A 21,250-nucleotide genomic window follows, 5' to 3' on the forward strand; every position below is an offset into this window, starting at 1 on the left:
GCCGACCAAGAGCAACTTATCACCAGCTTGTTATTCCGTGCATACCTGTCGAACAGCTGGGGATAACATTAATATTTATAGAAACCAAAGACCAGGGAGGATTTACCATACTTTTAAAATCCATTTTCCCCACTTAATGCCCTTATCAGGCTCCCACTTCCCTCTTTCTTTCAGAAGCATTTATATCAGTTACTTACTGCTGTACTGAACCGAAAGGTTTGGAGGCTGGGAGCTGAAGGAGAACAAGGGAGCAAACACATGCCCTCCTTTTCAAATTCCCTTTCAAAAAAAAAAAAAAAAAGCTGTGCCGAGGTGCAAACACAGGTCAATTCCAAGTTTGCAAATGCATTCGACAGGGGTGTTCCAAGGGGTCCACAGCAGTACTGCAGGCGGCCCGTCAATTATTGATTAATCTCAAACTATTAAAATATATTTACACACACAAAATACAAAACTCCAACCATAACTATAAGTTAAAAAAGGTAAAGTTCAGCTAAATATTTAATTTCCCTCCACTTTAGAAATATATGACTCTATGCATCAATATTAATTATGTAATGGGTTTTCAATGTACCATCATAAAGTATGTTCATACATTAATATGGCACTGTAAGAATGCAATAATATGCAAGGCTTATGTGTGCAAGTCAGCACTGCATTTAAGTACAGAGTAGGGGTGTGGCGAGATGCCACAATCACAAATAAAACGTGAGCGCACATTCAAAAACGATTTCAATACCCCGCATTTTAAGAGCAGCTCCCTGATGCGAGTAATACAAAATCTCAGAAAATCAAACATATCTTAGTTACTTCTAGAAATGCAATTCCATATCCAATTCTGCATAGCTGTAAAATATTTGTTTGTTTTACATTTACAATGCTTTGTAGCGCACAACACGACTTGCTACTGGATATTTCACAAGCTATTCCTGTCATGATCAAAAATGCATTCAGTGAACATGCAAATAAGGTGGCAACCATAAAACCATGTGATCAATTAAAAGAGCAGAGACACAGTCATGCTTGCCATAAACAAATGCCAGACATAGGGAGAAGGAAGTATAGAGAGGGGAAAAGAAGACAAATAAATTACAATCTGCATGGCAGTTGCCAGTACTGATGTAGTTTGTCAAACAGGCAGGCTAGTTGAACAGTGCAGAAAAGTAATTGACTTTAGTCCTACAGCAGTCAGTAGGATAATAATTAAATGCAGTTCACCAATTGACACAATTACCAAACCTTCCAGTTTAGCCCGCCGCACACCTTCCCAACCTTTCACACCATGTGTGTGAACTAGGGCTGGGCGATAAATCGATAACGATAATTATCACGATGTAATTTTCCTCGATAAAACGATATGAAGAGTTCGATAAATGTTCGATATAATGTTCATGAGCCAAAAGCGGAACGAAAGAGCGCGACTCAGTTGAATTGCGGCACACGGACCGTTTATTCGCTCAGCTCAAGGTTCAAAACAGCAGCGCAGCACGAGTTTACCAGCAGATGCGTTTACTCGCTGACGAGTCTCGGTCATGCAAGCACTAAACAGTGCTGTGAGATACAGTGTGAAGCGCTTGAGTTTAGCGAACAATACAAATGACTCGCTGATTTAAACTAGTTTAAAAGGCAGATGAAACAGTGCTGACAAACAGGAGAAACACTGTGTGAAACTATACAGTCAAAAAGCTTTTCAATCTATAAATCACCATCATTTACCATGCATTTACATAACACTAACTGCACTATATTTTTATTTGTATTTGTATGGAATTGTATTATATTATTAATGTAGACGTGTTAAATGTATTATAGGAGTAACGGAACATAATTGCTGTATTTTTGCGAATAAGCTATAGCATGTGTGCATTTAGCATGATACTAATATTATCAGGCAACACAAACCTTTTTCTTTATTTGAAACAATATCACATTCAGAACATGCATAAACTAAGAAATAAATTTTTCTACTAAGATATTTATTTTGTTAAGGAAAATGAATGGTCTGGTTTCTACAACTTTTACTTTGTAGCAAAAATCTGTCTTTAAACTTGAAAAAAATTAAGATTTGATATTTATCGTGAGAATTGTCGATATCGACTGATATGAAAAAACTATATATTGTGGTAATTTCTTTGGCCATATCACCCAGCCCTAGCGTGAACCCTTTAAAACATGCATACAATACTGTTCAAATGTTTTTAAATGTTTTTAAAATAATTATTGTGCTCACCAAGACAGCAGATATTAGCTAAAAATATAGTAAAAAATTATATTTTGAAATATTATTATAATAATTTAAAATAATTATTTTTAATGTATTTTAAAATGTAATTTATTCTTGTGATGGCAAAGCTGAATTTTCAGCAGTCATTATTCCAGTATTCAGTGTCACATGATCTTTCAGAAATCATTCTAATTGGCTGATTTACTGATTAAAGGGGTCATATGTTGCTGCTAAAAATAACATTATTTTGTGTATTTGGTGTAATGAAATGTGTTTATGCGGTTTAAGGTAAAAAAAAAAAACATTATTTTCCACATACTGTACATTACTGTTTCTCCTCTATGCCTCGCCTTTCTGAAACGCATCGATTTTTACAAAGCTCATCGGTCTGAAAAAGCGAGGTGTGCTCTGATTGGCCAGCTATTCAGTGCGTTGTGATTGGCCGAATTCCTCAAGTGTGTGACGGAAATGTTACGTCCCTTACCATATTGTGATGCCTGCGGCAACCACATGTGACGACCCCGGGCTGGACTCCGCTTTGTCCACGGCGAAAGCCGATCCGGCGATTGACAGCGCGAAGTTGAAGTATTTCCTCAGCGACCAGCACGGATCAGCTCCAGGCATGACGAGGCGATATCGTCCTCTTTTGGAAGGCCAAACAAAGTAGTTTCGCTTTCACAACGAAGCACACAGCGCCTTCACGACATGTCGGCGGCGGCAACAATACTACAGCCAGAATAAAAGTTATGCCTTCTTTCTTTGCGTGAACATTTGGGCGGTGTTATGCAAATCTTCCCAGACAGTGACGTAGGTATGTGGGGGCGTGTTAGAACGAGCCGTTTTAGGTAGGTGTGGCTGACTCTTAACTTTTATAAAGAATATCTCTTTGGATTTGAGACTTTAGTCTTTGCAACTTTACAGATCTTCTTTATGCACCAAGAGCTTGTAACACTCCAAAGACAAAGGAAAAATTGAAATCGTATCATATGACCCCTTTAAGAAGCATTTCTTATTATTATCAACATTAGAAACAGTTAGCATTTTTGTTCAAACTGACTCCAAACACTCACAACTGACTACAAACTGACTACAAACATTAAACAGTAGTGTGAGTGTATATATATATATATATATATATATATATATATACACAGTATATCTGTCAACAGTTTGGAGGCACATACAATCTCTGAGAATCTTATGCTGATAATACATATGAAAGATGCCATTAGCCTGGCATTACAAATAGTATGCTAGTGTATCTGATGTCGAATACACTCTAATGGAGCAATTTACAGAATCCGCTATTAAAAGCTCCCAAACTGGGGCTCCGGTCTCCCGCAGATGTCCCCACTGGGCTTAGCGACGGCTTTCTAATTTCTCACTGTAGCTTAACTAAGACTGGAGTCCAAAGAGCACATAAAGACCCCAGCTGCTAACAAGATGTTTCCCTCTCTACTGTTTAATTACACATCTAACAAACAATTAATGAGATCAATAAAGGGGGTGATGTGAAAACTGCCACTAGAGCTCAGAGTAGGGAAAGAAAGAAAGAAAGAAAGAAAGAAAGAAAGAAAGAAAGAAAGAAAGAAAGCGATAACATTTAAAGTGACACTAACGGGCCTTTCTTGAGGCTAAAGATGCTTTAATAGATCTCGCAAGCTGCTGAATAATTTGAGGTCAGTTCTCTAGAGAGCAATGTGTAGCAATTTAGCCGTGAGCCTATCTAGCCTTCACAGGTTTTAAGTGGCTGATAACGGGATCCATTTGTATGTGTATGTGTGAGCGCGTGTGTGAAATTAAAGCAAAAAATGTTTGTCCTTTGAGCCACCTAAAATATCCCACTGTTCAAACAACTTGATTTGCACAACAGAAGAAGAGACCATCAACCCCTCCCCCCACACACACATACATTACTACTCTTTCCATCACTCTGTTTTCAGACTCTCGATTCCTCCTGCCAGATAACAATCATATTTGTTATTTTCTTGAACTCTCTATTTTTTTCTCTCCTCTTCACTGTAAAAAAGGTGTTGTCTTATTTTTTTTAACACTTAAATTACATTACACTGACTTTACAAACACGAGTTGAATCATGTATAACTTAAAACATTGCTTAACTTATTTTGATGAGTTAAAGTAATGTCATGACTTACTGATCATACCATTTTTTTTACAGTGCTGTTAGAGGTTGTTGTGTTCCCTATCTGTTGGTCACTTCGAGTTATTTCGTGACGACATAGGGGGTTTACTTGAGAGTCCCAATCCACTCTTACGTTAAGAGAAAACGCCAATTAAATTTGGCTAGTGGATTTTGCATGCCTGAGCCACTCCCTGTGCATACGGTTATAAATGGGTGACAGGTGCATCCACTCATTCAGATTTTTGCTTAGGAGCCGAGTGGGTGAATGATTTCTTCTCCACAAAGCCTTTTCATTCTGACTGGAAGAAAGAAGCTGTTCCTGGTTGGCGTTACGGCACAAACAGCGGTGTCCCTGTTGAATCAGAAATTCCTCTGGGTGCTTCAATTAACTCATCACAGACGGCTCGCGTCTTTTTAAAGATGCCGTTCCGTTTGTGTTCTCTTGGTTGCGGTCATTACCTGTCCCCCATGGATGGACACAATCGTTGTCTTCAGTGTCTGGGCATCCAACATGCTAAAGCTGCGTTCGTGGATGACTCATGTGTTCATTGTGAGCGTATGAGCATGGTTTCGCTGCGATCTCGCCTCTGTCTCCTCATGGGGACGAGAGCTGCATTCTCAGTCTCTACGGATCCCGGTTTCTCTGTCACGAGCAGAGGACCGCCGGCTAGAGCTCAGTGAGATTTTAGGATTACAGTGAGAGCTTCTCCGCCAGGTCCGTCCCTATGGACCTCTCACTCCTCCCGCAATCACTCTCGAGTGATTTTGCTGGCCCGGCTCGTGACGGTCCCAGCATTTCATTCGGTGCACCGCCAGAGAATCGGATGTCGACCGCAGCATCGGGGGATGGGCTATCATCCTCAGAGTATAAAGATTCGGCGGGGCTGCCTCCCTTGGGTGTTGCGGCCGCCGCCGAATTGGACCTCGAGTTGACGGCCATGCTTTGGCAGCCACGAGCATCGGGCTGGAGGTGAACACACCACTCAGTGCCGAGCCCTCACGGCTGGATGATTGGTTTCTCAGCGCGGGCACGGCTCACAAACGCGTCCTGCGCCGGTGCCTTTTTTCCCGGAGGTGCATGAGGAGCTGACGAAGTCGTGGATGGCACCATTTTTGGCCTGAAGCCGCTCGTCTGCCTCCTCCGTCCTCACTATCCTCGATGGTGGGGCGGCTAGGGGGTATTCACATCGCCACTTGGAGGAATCGTCCTCGTCTCCCGTCCAAAGCCTATAAACTGACAGCGGCTCTGACCGCCAAGGCTTACAGTGCTGCGGGCCATGCCACCACTGGCCTGCATGCCATGGCTATCCTACAGGTCCACCAAGCCAAGGCACTCCAAGAAATGCATGAGGGTAGTTCCTCTAGTTCAGACCACGGGAAGGCGATGTCCATGCTTATGGCCCAAGAGCGCCATCTTTGGCTCAACCTCGCTGAGATGAGAGATGTCGACAAAGTCCGCTTTCTTGACACTCCCATCTCGCAGGTTGGCTTTGCCCAGCAGTTTAGACTTTTTTAGGCTTTGCCCAGCAGTTCTTGGCAGTACAGAGACAGACTGAGGCCATCCAGCACATCTTGTGCCAGCGTGATCCTCCAGCTGCCACAGCTCTGCCGCGGGCCGTGCATCAGCCTGCTCGTCACTGAGGGCACCCCCCTGCATCCTCAAGAGTGCCTTCGCCCCGTACTGAGACACCGTCAAGGCCAGCGCATTGAGCCTCTCGGAGGACTACGGCACCCCCCGTGTCCCATCCGGCCCTAAGTCCTCTAAAAAGACAAAGCGGCCCTGACATGGGCAACCCGGAGATGTGTGAAGCTGCTTTTTTTTCAGGAGATGGCAAGGACAGCGCCACTCCTTCCCCCAGAGGGCCAGGTAGAGAATCTTTTTCAAAAAAAAGAGCTGTTTCCTTTTCCTCTGGGTTATCAGGCTTGTGGGTTGGCAGTGAGTGACGCGTTGCCTCTTCACTCTTGCCCCCGACGCCCCCTATCACCAGCAGCCAAGAGATCACGGCTCGGAGACTTGCTGCCTCTCCACATATCTCTGGCAAGTCCCTCCGGGGACACGGAGAGTCCTGTGATGAGCCAGGACGCGATGCTTCTATGCCATCCAGCATGACTTCTCACCGTTGCACCACAGCGGGTGCGTCGATTGTCCCTTTGGTGCCACTCGCACGGAGCTTGGAAGTGTGGCTTGCGCTGCCCAACCTCAATTGGACAGTTCAACTCTGCTAAGCGATTCAGTTTGCCAGGCGACCCCCCAGGTTCAGCGGCATTCTCAAGACTTCGGTGGCAGCTTGAGATGCCCCTGTCCTGCCCGACCAGATTGCTGTCCTACTGGCAAAGGATGCAATCGAGCCTGTCCCTCCAGCCGAGATTGAAGTCAGGGTTTTACAGCCCTTATTCCATCATGCCCGGCCTTCATCCAATCCTGGATCTGCATGTCTTGAATCAGGCCCTTCACAAGCTCCCATTCAAGATATTGACGCAGAAGTGCATCATCAGATGCATCCAGCCCTAGAATTGGTTTGCAGCGGTCGACCTGAAGGACGCTTACTTTCATGTCTCGATTCTTCCTCGACACAGGCCGTTCCTATGGTTTGTGTTCGAGGGTTGGTCATGGTAGTACCCTTAGACTCCCCTTTGGGCTGTCCCTGTCCCCCTGTGTCTTTACAAAGGTTGCAGAGGGCACCCTTGCCCCGTCACAGGAAGGGGGCATCAGGATAATCAACGACTGGCTCATCATGGCCCGGTCACGAGAGCAGTTGCACCTGCTACATGCTTCCACTTCAGCACTAGTTACACTCCCGAGTTCCGAGATGGGCATGGCATCGCAGCACACTTCATGTGACCATCACGCCGGAGTGTCGCCACCTATTCAGCCCTTGTCTTTCTATGGGCCGGGGTGCCCTTAGAACAAGTGTCCCGGCATGTCGTTGTCACAATAGATGCCTCCAGTACGGGCTGGGGTGCTACACGCTATGGGCAGGCAGCCTCGGGGCTCTGGACAGGGCCTCGACTGATTTGGCAGTGCATCTGGCCTTGCGGCATTTCCGGCCACTGCAACAAGACAAGCACGTGTTGGTCCACTTGGACAACCAACTGGCAGGGATGTCTACGATCACGTCGCATGTCATAGCTCGTCCGTCATCTCCTCCTCTGGAGTCAGACGCGGCTCAAGTCGCTGCGCGCCATCTACATTCTGGGGGAGTTCAATCTTGCAGTCGACGTGCTCTCACAACAGCTCACATTCCCCAGATAATGGAAACTCCATCCCGAGATGATCTGGCTGATCTGGAGTCGATTCTGGGAAGCCCAGGAAGACCTGTTTGCTTCCCACGAGTCCTCCCACTGCCAGCTGTATTCCTACCTGACCGAGGCCCCCCTCGGCACGGATGCACTGACACACAGCTGGCCTCGGGCTGTACGCAATTATGCAACTTAAGTGACCTGCCAAGGCGGTGGTAGACACCGTCACTCAGGCTAGAGCTCCCTCTATGAGGCAAGCCTGTGCACTGAAGTGGAGTCTCTTCGTGAACTGGTGTTTTTCTCGCCAAAGATGCATGATTGGAGTAGTGCTTTCTTTCCTGCAAGAAAGGTTGGAGCATAGGCTGTCACCCTCCACCTTGAAAGTGTATGTGGCTGCTATCGCAGCACATCACGATGCAGTGGACAGCCAGTCCCTGGGTAAGCACGATGTCATCTTCAGGTTCCTGAGGGGTGCCAGAATGTTAAATTCTCCTAGGCCACCCCTTGTGCCCTCCTGGGATCTCTCTACCATCCTGGCTGGCCTTCATAAGGATCCATTTGAGCCGCTGGATTCAGTCGAGCTTAAATTCCTGTCTACTAAGACAGCGCTCCTGCCCGCGCTCACTTCCATCATGCCTCCAAGACCTCCAAGCATTTTTTGGTGAGCAAAGAGTGCCTTGTATTTGGGCCGGCTTACTCTCACATTGTCCTGAGACCCCGGCCTGGATACGTGCCCAAGTTTCCCACCACGCCTTTTCGCGATCAAGTGGTGAAGCTGCAAGCACTGCCCTCGGAGGAGGCAGACCCATACTTAAAATTGCTGTGTCCCGTAAGAGCGTTGTGCATATACGTGGACCGCACCCGGAGCTTCAGTCGCTCTGAGCAGCTCTTTGTCTGTTACAGTGGTCAGCAGAAAAGGAAGGCTGTCTCCAAGCAGAGGTTGGCCCACTGGATAGTGGATGCCATCGCCTTGGCGTACCAGTCCCAAGGCGAGCCATGTCCCCTGGGGTGAGAGCTCACCTGACATGGAGTATCGCCTTCACCTATACGTTGGTGCATGGCGCCTCTCTGGCCGACATCTGTAGAGCTGTGGGCTGGGCGACACCGAACACCTTTGTGAGATTCTACAGAGAGCCGGTTTCTTCCCATGTGTTGGGTAATAGGTAAGTGGCAGGAAGGACTGGCCGGTGTCACGCTTGCTACACCATTCCCCCTCACCCGGGGATGTGCCTTTTTTCTCTTCCAGTAGAGTTCCCCGGATGGCGAACCCTGGTTGAGTATCCTCCAGCACCCAGTCAGACTGGTTGCCAGGGACATGTTCTCGGCTCCTCAGCGTAAAACCTGAATGGGTGGATGCACCTATCGCCCATTAATACCCGTATGCACAGGGCGTGGCTAAGGCATGCAAAATCCACTAGCCAAATTTCATTGGCGTTTTCTCTTAAAGTCAGAGTGGATTGGGGCTCTCAAGTAAACCCCCTATGTCGTCATGACATAACGTCTCTGTTCCCTCCATCAGGGAACGAGGGTTACGTACGTAACCTAGACGTTCTCAATCCCTTGTGTTTAAAGAGATACAAAGTGAATTCGCTGAATGAATGGCCAATATTGTTACAAACAAATAAATAAATTTGGATAATATATAATATGTGGACATTCATAAAATACAAAAACAAAAATAATAACAACTACTATACAGATATGAATAAATGAACAATTAATTGCAAACATCATCATTAGCATTTTCATTGGATTAATTTAATTTATTTAGTTATTGTCTAAACATATATACAGAGTATAAACAAAAATATTAAGCAGCATAACTGCTGCAAAAATACTAATAAGATAATAATATGACGCAATGATTCTTGGGGACCAAATCAGCATATTAGAATGATTTCTGATGGATCATGAGATTAAAGACTGGAGTAATGTTTTGCCCTCACATTAATAAATGTAATTTTAATATTATATTGTAATATATTAATATTATATTATAAATTATAGTGTTTTTAACTCAAATAAATGCAGCCTTGGTGAGCATAAGAGACTTCTGCTTACATCAAAGTTATTAATGCATTTTTATTTTATTTTTTTGCAGCTGAAGTTTAAATAAGGGATGCTGAGACAACATTACAGTCCTAACACACTCATAATCATGTCACAAGACATGGAGGGCTTGCAAAACAAGTCTAATGAGCATTTTCTAGTCTAATCGTGAAACTAGTCTAATGGCATGCTCTTTAGAAGACGTAATGGCCAAATAAAAAGCACATTAACATCAATCACCATGTTCCTTAATTTTATATTGCCAGCAAAACAGGCTCGACTCCAGCTCAAGCTCTGTGCACAAAATCCAAATAAACCCACTGTGCTGTGGAGAAGGGCCTAAAGCACAATCAGGGTGAATATATTATATATCAACCAACATATTGAATCATAACATAATATTATATGAAAAGTACATATTTAACATATAGCCCAACCCTAATCTGTTCCTGTCAGTCCCAGACACTGTGTCAAACATTGTGTGTGATTCAACATATAATAATAATCCAGATGGTCTTAAATTTAATTTGGGAGCGTGTAACAGGGTAGTTAGTTTGATTCAAAGGAATTCCAGGTATCTTTAGATTCAACATGAGACACAGTGTGAGTGTGACACACTTTAATGTTGTCATGGAATGCCATAGCTTCAGTGTATGTGTGTGTGTGTGTGTGTGTGTGCTACAAGGACTGTGTTTCATTAATCAATGTCACTCACAGTGATGGGACTATTCGTCTGTACCTGCTTGACTTCCTTAATAGACACACACACACACACACACACACAGATACAACTTTGCTATTAAACACCACTCTGCCCTTCAAGCCTAAGGGACATCCTCTTTCTACAGAAAGAGAAAAGAAAATACGACTTGTGTCTTTTTTCATACACGCCGACTGTGCCGCTACGCTTTTTTGTATCCACCACAATGCGCAGAGTGCTTCTGGGAATAAAATACCACTGGGTTTACAAAGTTTTCTTTTTTTAGATGTAGCATCGCTCTTTCAAAAATGAAACCAACATGTACACACACCTTGCAGCATCCTGTGGCTTCACACTGCCCCTCTCTTTCTCAGTCTCTCACATCACATGCTTGCCTCTCTGATGCTGTCCCGCTATGTGTTGAACTTTTTAAAACTAGGCCACTTTAAAAAATAAAGCAAAGGGAGACAGAGATACATTTTATCTGATCCTATAAGCTATAATCTTATCCATCCGAGTATGAAAAATGCTTATTCTCACATCCCCTCTAGTCTTACATGCAGGGAGGGATGCTTGATTATGCCATTAATCATGTACAGAGAAAAAAGTAAGAAAATGTGTAGCAGAGAAAACGGGGCACTTCGTAAGTTGGGCATCACAATTTCAGTGCAGTTTTATATATAATAATAATAATTCACTCACATTTATTTGCTCACCCTACTACTTATTTTTTTTATATAAGTTTTTGTTTTAGTCATTTTAAAACTCTTTTTAATTTAGTGTCAGGAAGATTTAATGTTGTCATCTAATACACTCTTAAAAATAAAGGTGGTTAAAAGGTTCTTCACAGTGATGCCATAGAAGAACCATTTTTGGTTCCACAAAGAACCATTCCGTCAAAGGTTATTTCAAGAACCATCTCTTTCTTACCTTTTTATAATCTGAAGAACCTTCTTTCTCCACAAAGAACCTTTTGTGAAACATAAAGGTTCTTTATGGAACCATTTAGACAAAAAAAAAAGGTTATTCTATGGAATCGTGAAGAACATTTATTTTTAAGAGTGTAGGTATAGCCTATTTAATTACAGCTTTATTTCAACAAAACCAATTTTTAATAGTTTTAGTTAACAATAAGAACAGTATTGTTTAATTAATTAAAATGAACAGGGACTAGATATTTTAAACTTCAAAAAGGATGCAAAAGCACCATAAAGTGGTCCATGTGACTCTGAAGTCATGCAATAGGTTTGTGTGGAGAACAAACCTAAATTTAAGTCATAATTTATTGATAACTATCTCCTCCATTGAGCTTATAACCGCTGCAACAGATCATCAAATAGGTGAGTTGATACTGAGAACAAAGTCAGTCTGATTTTTGAAAGAATTAACCATCCTGACAAGTCGTGTGATCCAAATCAACAATTCATTGAAAATATTGCAACTCAAATGAGTGATTCATTCACAAATAAGGCATTGCTTCTTCTCTGATAAACTCTCACAAACTTGCTAAGGACAGCTAAGATGAGATTCAAGGACTTACTACTCATTTAACTCGTCTTAAACCAATAATATTTGTTCAAGCTTAAATAAGCAAACGCCACACAAGTTTGTAACAGATTTTCTGAGATGAATTGAGATTACTCATTAAACAGATGATATCAAACTTTACATTCCAGCTTCCACCTACTGAAGATATTTTTATAAAGACAAGGAAAGAGCAAAAAATTATAATAATAATAATAATAAAAATGCTAAGAGATATGAAGGTGTGAATGGTGGCTATAGAAAGAGAGATGGTGTGTTGCTATGACGATGGCTTTGTGCAGGTCAGTGTGTGTATTTGGTTTAGAGCCAACATGTGGAAAATTAAGTGTATCTGCACACAGCCCACAATAGAAAAGAAGCATATAAATAAGTGGACAAAGATTTGCTTTCTTATTAAATTTTTTGTCAGGAGATGTTTCTAAATCTGTAGACAGACCGAAGATTTCATAAACTGATCAAATAGTTGCAGTGATCATGACACAATTTGCTCAGTGATTAGTGCTGGGACATCTAAAGGAGTGATTTTTACACTGCAGGGCTGTGTGCAGTCGCCTGATTCTAATAACCGCATTAATTATTCTGATTTAACTGGAGGGCAATTACTTTCTCACACACAGGGACTATTAGTGTTGGATAACTGTGGTCATTAAATAAATTAAATATGCACAAGATGGACGGAATCATAGATCGACAGAGTCGGATGGATTTCGAAATTTCATTTAAGTGGGTCACATAATGGAAACATGGTCACTTCATTACATCTTTTTTTGTTAATTTCAAATGGAAAATGCTGTAATTGCAGCAGCCACTGAATATATTTATAATGCAGCCTGTCAGCAATGAAAAATATGGACCTTACAATTAGGCATCTAATGGAAATTGTAGAGGAACAAAAGCAGAGACTGGGTTTATTTGGCCTTGAGAGTGGGTCATGTGGCAGCAACAGGTGTGCATTGCAAAACCTTGTCCTCCCTCTCCTCTCTCGACCCCTCTCTCTCTCCCTCTCTCGCTGAATGATTGGATCACTGCAACAGTGTCCTAAATAAAAAATGTTTGCTTGGATTTTACAATCGTGGGCTAAAGTCTGAGGCAAAAATTTACTGATCACTTAATAATTAAACAGGCAAATAAGTAAGTAAATACATACATAAAGAAACGGGTATTAATATTAAGAATATACTTAAAGGAGTCCTATTATGCTCTTTTACAAAGTCTTGATTTTGTTTTGGGGGTGTACTAGAACAGGTTCTCATACTAGGTTGTTTGAAAAACACATTATTTTTCACATATTTTACATTATTACAACACCTCTCTCCCCAGTCTGGCATGAACGGCTCGAATAGTTCCTGTATCAAATGAACGCCCTCCTGAAATATGAAATGGGCTGTGATTGGTTAGCTGGGCCAATGTGTGTTGTGATTGGCACCACTCGGCGCCTGGTCGGGAAATGTCATGCCCCTTACCATAGCCGCCTGCCAGCTTCAGTGTAAATATTGCATCGAAATCAAATAAATTTGAGCTCGATTTAAACCCGGATAATTGTAACCACAAGTTCGTCTGCCTTGGGAAAGCTAGCATGTCTCCGACATAGTGATAACACGCGTTGCCTTCTCTAGTGCAGCTCAGCCAGGTCTCATCCCATTCGTCGATATTTGTGATATCACAAATCCTGGAAAACATGCGTTTTTAGTCCAAACGAGTCGTTCGTTGTAGTTTTTGAAAAGTGATTTCTGTTAAATAAAATATATCCTTTTGAAGAGGACTTTGAACTTTTTAACTTTGTAGATCTTTTTTTATGCTCAAACAGCAACATTACAGACTAACTAAAGTTGAAAAAGTGAAAAAGCATAATAGGACCCCTTTAACTAAATTAAGAAGTAGAAAAGACATGAAAATATGACAAAGAATTGTTAAAAAAAGTATTAGGGAATGAATGAATTAATGAATGAATTAATTAATTAATTAATACTTATCTAAAGCATGTGACAAACATATACTTTTTTCGTTACTGGAAATAAACAAACAAACAAACAAATAAATAAATAACATTGTATTTTTATTTATTGATTAATTTAAATATTGATTGATTGATTGAATAGATAGTATGTAAAAAGAAATTGGTTCACATACAGTATACTTTTGTTATTTAGTGCATTTCATGATAGTGGACAAAGTGTCTTATACCTAATAATATAGACTGCAATTTCCCTTAAGCAAGCCTGCCGGAGTTCACAGACTGCTAATGCGCACAAAACAGAGTGAGACAAACTGTACTGTACAAAATCAAGCTTCTCTTTAGTCACATTAAGATACGCAGGGACCATTCACCAAAATGGCTAATCAAGCTCTGTGCAATTAAATAAGTGCGCTAAAATACCACAACTCGTCCCCCTCAATGATCCCTGACGATAATTGAGTCTTGGAGGGTGGCTGGTACCTGCAAGGTCGCACGTGAGTGCAGAAACGCGGAACACACGGTGAACCTAAATGACTCTCCGAGTGCCACGCAGTAAGTCGAGTTAACACTAGCAGGTGTTCTTGGTAACTGTCTGCTAGTGAAACAATATCAAGCAGGGAGCGGGGAAACTTAAGTTACCACAGAGAGAACATCCAGCCAAATCTCTTTAGTCAAACATCTGTCAAAACAGATGCGCCAGGAAAGGTCAGGGACTCGGAGAGGATGAGAAAGAGATGAAGCGGGAGAAAAAGGATGCGAAAACCATAAGGTCTCATTTCTGGCACAATCAGGAAGGATAAATGGTAGAATCTGTTGCTTTATTGAAGACTGTCTGCACCAGCCAGTTTGTTTCCAGTAGGATTTCATTAGCGCTAGAGAGACTGGCCCAGGTGCCTTAGCAAAAAATCCACATGGTCTTTTGAGTCTCATATTGAAAAAGACTCATATTCATTAAGCCTTGCCAAAACGGAAAAGCGATTCCTTCACTGGGCTAATTACAGATAGTCCCATCTGGCAGCAGGAGATACAATAATTCAGACATAACCAAATTAACATTGTCATTGCATTTCTGGGTCCATGGCATCGACATGTTGCCTATCTTTGGACTCCCCGTTGCAGAGTAATAACGGAGAAAGTCCGTCCTTTGCCATTAAACTGAAAGAGAATAAATCTGGCATGTTTAAGGGGCTATATGCTGGATGAACTACCCTGTTGTAGTTGGCTTCAGAAAACCAGTCACATTTATTCTACACAATTTTGTAATCTAAGCAATACAAAGACAGTAACAAAGTAAGAAGCAGTAAATATTACAAAAAAGTAGGGCTGCACGATTAATTGAAATTAAATCGCAATTGCGATTAGGCAAAAATCAGCAATTTTTTCCCCTGCACGTTGCTCACAAGATGGCAAACATTGACGCTATGGAAATGTTTGTGAACGAAACAGCACTTTACAAATGTGAGTGTCTTGCTTTACCACCACCTCACATTTATGTATCAATATTTAAATAATACATCAAATTAAAAAAAAACTTTTTTGGCAACCATACTGAACATGCTAAACTAGTAGCAAAAACAAACTGAAAAATGATGATGCTCCAGTGTAGACAAAAATAAAAGGCTAATGTTCAATTTGAGATGATTCTATTCTTTTAAAATGTATACACTAAATGGAACGGCCAAGTACATGGTGTGTCCATCTGAGTGCACACTAGACTGGGAAAAAAATGACAAAGCAAATAATGTAAAATTTCATATATAAGACATATAAGACAAGTATAAGGAGAAAAAGAAAGGTTGATTGTAGGGGTCAAAGGCTCTTCAACAGCCTGTACATACAAGCAGGAAGAGGACACAGGAATGCAATTAGTTTTTCCTACTGACTCAACCCTGTGGTACTATATGAACGGTTTTTGGGGGGACATGGAGTTCAAATCACACTAAGCTGACCTGAAACATGCTAAAATGTCAACAACAAGAACATCATGCACCAGCATAATAGCAGGAACATGTCCCCTATTTCCAGTACTAAACAGCTGTCATTAGGCTTTGCAACTCCAATTCAGACAATATAGCACTTCTGTCCAACAGAGTCTTCATACCCAGGTGAAAGGTTTGAAAGAGGGGGAAAAATGGCCTTAAATAATATAATTATTAGTAATAATTATATTACTAACTTTATTATTATTATTATTTATACAAATCAGAAAACTGTCTAATCAGAAACATTCTTTGTCTGTGAATTGGATGGAGTTTTGGAGAGTGGCCGTGTGGTTGAAGTTAACGAAATTTTGGAAGTTACCACTATAACTGAAATTGTTTACAGAACCTTTAAGATGTTGTTTATGTGTGGGCTCACTTTAGAAATTCACAACAATCAATAACAATTTCAATTGCATCCTGTCATGGCCTGGCAGTACCAACAAAAGTTCTAAGTCAGCTCAAAAAATGGCACCGACAGTATATTCATTGGAAATGGCTTTAAAAAAAAAAAAGTCAGCGCTGGGGATGTAACAAAATATTGGAGTGCAGGTATCAACCCAATAACTTTTTTTTTCTCCATAAGAGCAGTGGATCAATCCAAAAATCATTACTAGGCATGGGTCACTGTAGCTTGAATAAATGTGGTCGGTTTCCAATGCAATATATTTCTGGAAAAGGTCATTTTCGTATTAGCTACATCCAGACGCTGTATCGCTCAACATCTCTCTCCCTCTAGAAGACCGACCCACCCATATAGCATGTTTTTCAGTTCCACACATTGGCCTCTACAGAAAGACTGTGTTATGTCCTATTCCCAGCAAATATATTGTCTTTATTACCAAATTCTTAAATGGGTTGGTTATCAGTGGTCTTTATACTGAACTGCTATAATAGGATGATGAAATTGCATGTTTTTTGGGAGCAAAATAATTTTGCCTAATTCAATAAAAAGCACTGTAGATACCAGAACATCAATATGTTTGCTTGCAAATAGCCCTTATGATCAAATATCTGCTGATAGATAAGCTATAGATAAGCTTACATTGAATTAGCATGTGAAAACAAATCATACAGATAATTACTGTAGCTACCGCAGCAGGTCATCATCTACCAGATAGATTGAACATTTTCTGGAGACCACGGGTCAATCAGAAAGATCTCCTACAGATAAGATGGCAAGAAGCATTTGGAGAGATTGAACAGATGTCAGCTTCCATATTGGCTTTCAAAGACACATCAGATTTAAGCAAAAGTTTTAACCGCAAGAGCCGACACAGATGGCACTCAGATGGCCAACCTTCAAACTGAGTTTGAAACTTAGAAATGCAATTTACTGCAAAAATTTAAAAAGCCAATAGACAAATATTAGATCTTCATCAAACAGATCATATTAGATATTCATCAAACAGATCATATTACTACAAATCATACAAATGTAAACAAACAATTAAACAATGGAGTGTTTATCATATTGCTTTTACTGCAAACAAAGTTATTTTTGTTACAAATATTTGTTACTTGCATTATTTTACCACACTTTGGGTGATTTAAATTACTCATCTTAAAAACAACAGCCTCGAGAGGCTTTTTATTTTAATTAGGGCCCTATGATTTCCACGATGCGAGAATGCGGACAGAATCACGGAATCCAGTCATAAAAATGGAATTTACTGTATAACGTGGAACATGAACACATGAACAGAATTTCTAAAACTGCTCTGAGAGTCACTTCATGATCATTTTACTGTTTCTTTTGAGAAAAACTATCGTCATGTCATACAAACAGAGAAACTTAAAGGTCTTTACAACAACCCATGAAAATAAAAGTTTGGTTTAAATTGAAGAAACTGTGACAGAAATATTTTACTTGATGAAATTATATACTACTACTAATAATCAAATTATTATTAAAACATTATATTTAAGAAATATTTACTGGAAACATTATTTACCAGAAAAATGTAAATAGACAACACAATCTTTATGAATGAATGAATGTTTCTAATAAAATAAATTATTTAGAGATGCTTTTGATTATTACAGTTTAATGAAACCATTAAAATGGAATCCAGAAAATTAATGGAAAACACAGAATTTGGTATAAATAAAACTAAATTTGAAAAAAAAATTAAATGTATTTCTTAGGGCCTTAAAAATTTATTTTTTGTTAAACTTTTCATAAATTGCTGTTAAATTGTGTAAGTTTAAATGTATATATTATTGAATATTTAAATTAATTAGACATGCTTTTTGATTAATAAAATCTAATTTCACCACTAAATTTAAAAAAAAATTTAATTGAAAAAAATAAATGGAATTTGGAAAAAATAAATAAAATAAAATGGAATTGGGAACAGATTTCACAGACAAACCCTTTCAAATTATTCCCCAACATGTCATATCACTTCATATGAGCTTCACCGAACGCCACCATGTACATTTCTGAATATTACATTTGCTGCATGGTTGTCGAATTGTTATTTGTTTCTTATGCTGCCCCTTATGACTAACTCACTACAAGCGGTTGTCGAGGCATGGTGAGAATGGCAGGCCCCTAAACAGCTGAATTGAAAGATAAACATTAAAGCGCACACTGGTGCTGCAGCATGTGGAGTTTAGTTGTCAATTACAGTATGAGTTTCTGTAAAGTATGGCAAATATAACAGTCAATCACCGTTGAGTGTTTGGGTCATTTTGAGCCTATAGCAAACTCAGTGATTTAGACAATCATACAGTACATAACGCTGAGCTTTAAATGGATGAAAATCAGGGAGAGGAAAGAGGTGAATATGTCCCTGCTGTACTATGTTGTCTTTCTTTCTTTATCTCTTAGCACTGATAAGTCATATTGAGGCTTTTTCTACTTCCAGTTCCCCTGCTGTACGACTGTAGCGAGACCAAACCATCAGCGGTGGATTAATGAGCGTTTTGTAAAGCCTGCAGTTGTGTGGCTCACAGCAGAAGAGTTGTGGGGATACCTGTCCCTGTCGTCTCCTCCCGGCAGCAGATGCCGCCTCGCTAATGTACATTAGCCTCTATGGGGTGAATAATTTGTTCTCTGTGTCAGAGACAGCCATCTGCACGGCCAGCATCTCCTCCCCTGCTTATTTGCTTGACTCATTTCTGGAACAGTCTGGGATAAATGTGCCCGATAGGCGCCTAGTGAACTCTTCCCTAACAGCCCAATCTGGAGACGAAGCCATTGAGCAGCTCTTACAGGAAATAGAGGAGCTTTAATATGATAAGGCCAAGGTCAGAGAGCGGGAGAAAGGTAGACAAAGAGATGCAAATTGAAAGAAAGACAGTAAGACAGAGAGATACACCAATTTTCTAGAGATTTGAAAGGAGAAGACGGTGATAGGTTGGCAGTCCCCAAGGTCGTGCTATTTTGTGAGTAACTTTAAAATCTAAAAATATTGCTTATTACATACATCACAATTCAGTTCAATACAAAATACTGATATAGTGTATAGTTAAATTTTCTTTTGTCTCTCTCTCTTAAATTACTATACATAAAGTATACTGTAATAGATATACATGCATTTGAATTTATATTTAATAATTACTAAACAAATAAGCTCAAATGTGTGTTAGCTTCCAGGTTTATCATAATTGATGTGTTCTTTGTATGTTTATTGATCATTGTTTATATGTGAATAAAAGCCTAAATTAAATCTGTCCAAGCTTTTTTTTTTTTTTTTTGGTAAACTATACACTATACATAATGTTGCTATTTACAATACATGTATTGTGATATATTGGTACACCCTTACAAATGAGGTTAACCAATGTGTTATGTTTAATACTTATCAACCATTGTGGTTATGAAGAGGTTTTGGGCATTTCTATAGGAGAGTGTGAGTATATGTGAGACACACACTACTTTTTTTCTCCCCTTCCTTTAATTGTGCATTAACAAATAACAAACACTTAATCAGATTAGCCCTGATGCACTGACATTTCTTAAAGCCAGCGGCTGAAATCAGCAGTGTGCAAACATTTTGGCTAATGTGCAACGCTCTTCTCCATTTGAATTAATTGTCTTAATTATGGCTGTGCCGTCCTGCTGTGCACACACAAAAAGGCCCTCTGCTGATGCTAAGGCAACATGCACGCTCCTCTCCCTTTAGAAGACAGTGATATCAGCCTGCTGTGAAATAAAGATTGAAGCTCTATGATTTGTAATGATCGAAATGTAACAAGCTTCCTACCAAGATGGCATTTTAAGGCACACTTCCAAAGCAACCAAAGTCATGATAATCTATTCCACGAACATGATAACCTATGCCTTTTGGTTAGCAACATGTTCCATGCCTTAGATACCTACTTTTCTGGATAGTATTATCAGCAATGCATCCTTCACAGAGGAAATTCCAGAATGCACTTCAACCAGGAAAATAGAAGTTGATTACAGTTGATTAGTTGTTATTACAGTCACACCTACTGACCATATAACATAAAAAACAGCTCAGTTCATAATTTAATTTAATTTAGTTTAATATGTATTTTAATGTGTGCTGTGGCATGCCATTAACTTAGCAACATCATGTCAACATATTCTGTTCCACCAATTACACAAAATGATGATCTTTAAAAAAAGCATCATATGACCCCTTTAAACTATTCAAATCAATTAAAACAATATTATTAAAAATCTAAAATATGTCCATTTACCAAGTATAGATGACTCAGTGAACTGTGGCCTTAATAGCTGCCCTCGAAAATGGCAGAAAAGACAATAATTTCCCATTTGTATAGAAGAGAGGAGCTCTTCAAGGTCTGCTATGAAAGTATTTAGTAACTTTCCAAATACATACAGAAAGATCCACATCATTGAGCAGTTAAAGGGAAAAAAATTAGCTCTCAATAAACTAAAAGCACACATCATGTATAGAGCAAATGCAGAGCATTTTTTTAATGCATACATGCTACATTTGGTTTGTTCTACCAAAAAATGCATAGCTTTTTAATAAAAAAATGCATGACAGGCAGGAAAGTTTACAGAGAAAGTAAATAATCTATTGACTATGTGACTTAAAGGTTTCTTAGAAAACTTTGATGCTCCAGCTGTCAAGAGTAAAAGCATTTTCACACTTGCATTTCAACACGCTCACATATATTTAGGCAAACATGGACACAGGAACAGCAGTCTTCCCATTACAACCAAGCTTATCCAGACACCTACAATCTGTCATTCTGATGATCGTATTCAAATGCTTTTAGGTAATTACAGGAGTGAAGGTGGATAGATGTGGGAGAATGAGACTACTCAGCTTCCTCAGTGACAACCACAGTGACCCAGAGAAAGCGAGGCTACTGATTTAAGGTGTCAGCTCTTCTGAAATTTTGATGCACTCAATCTGCTCCCTAGTTCAGCTCTAAGTACTCTGTGCAAGGAATAGGGATGAGA

General features: G+C 40.1%; 1 long non-coding RNA gene across 1 annotated transcript; it reads left to right on the top strand.

The window, feature by feature from the left end:
- The first annotated feature begins 1,336 nt into the window (after positions 1–1,336).
- On the top strand, positions 1,337–20,675 carry LOC107551683 (uncharacterized). Its single transcript, XR_001604791.1, has 3 exons — positions 1,337–1,425; positions 11,963–11,965; positions 20,664–20,675. It is a non-coding gene; the product is annotated as an uncharacterized lncRNA (long non-coding RNA).
- Positions 20,676–21,250: the final 575 nt, after the last annotated feature.

Source organism: Sinocyclocheilus grahami, unplaced genomic scaffold, assembly GCF_001515645.1.
Source record: "Sinocyclocheilus grahami isolate Dianchi unplaced genomic scaffold, SAMN03320097.WGS_v1.1 scaffold17.1, whole genome shotgun sequence".
In the NCBI taxonomy this organism is placed as follows: Eukaryota; Metazoa; Chordata; class Actinopteri; order Cypriniformes; family Cyprinidae; genus Sinocyclocheilus; species Sinocyclocheilus grahami.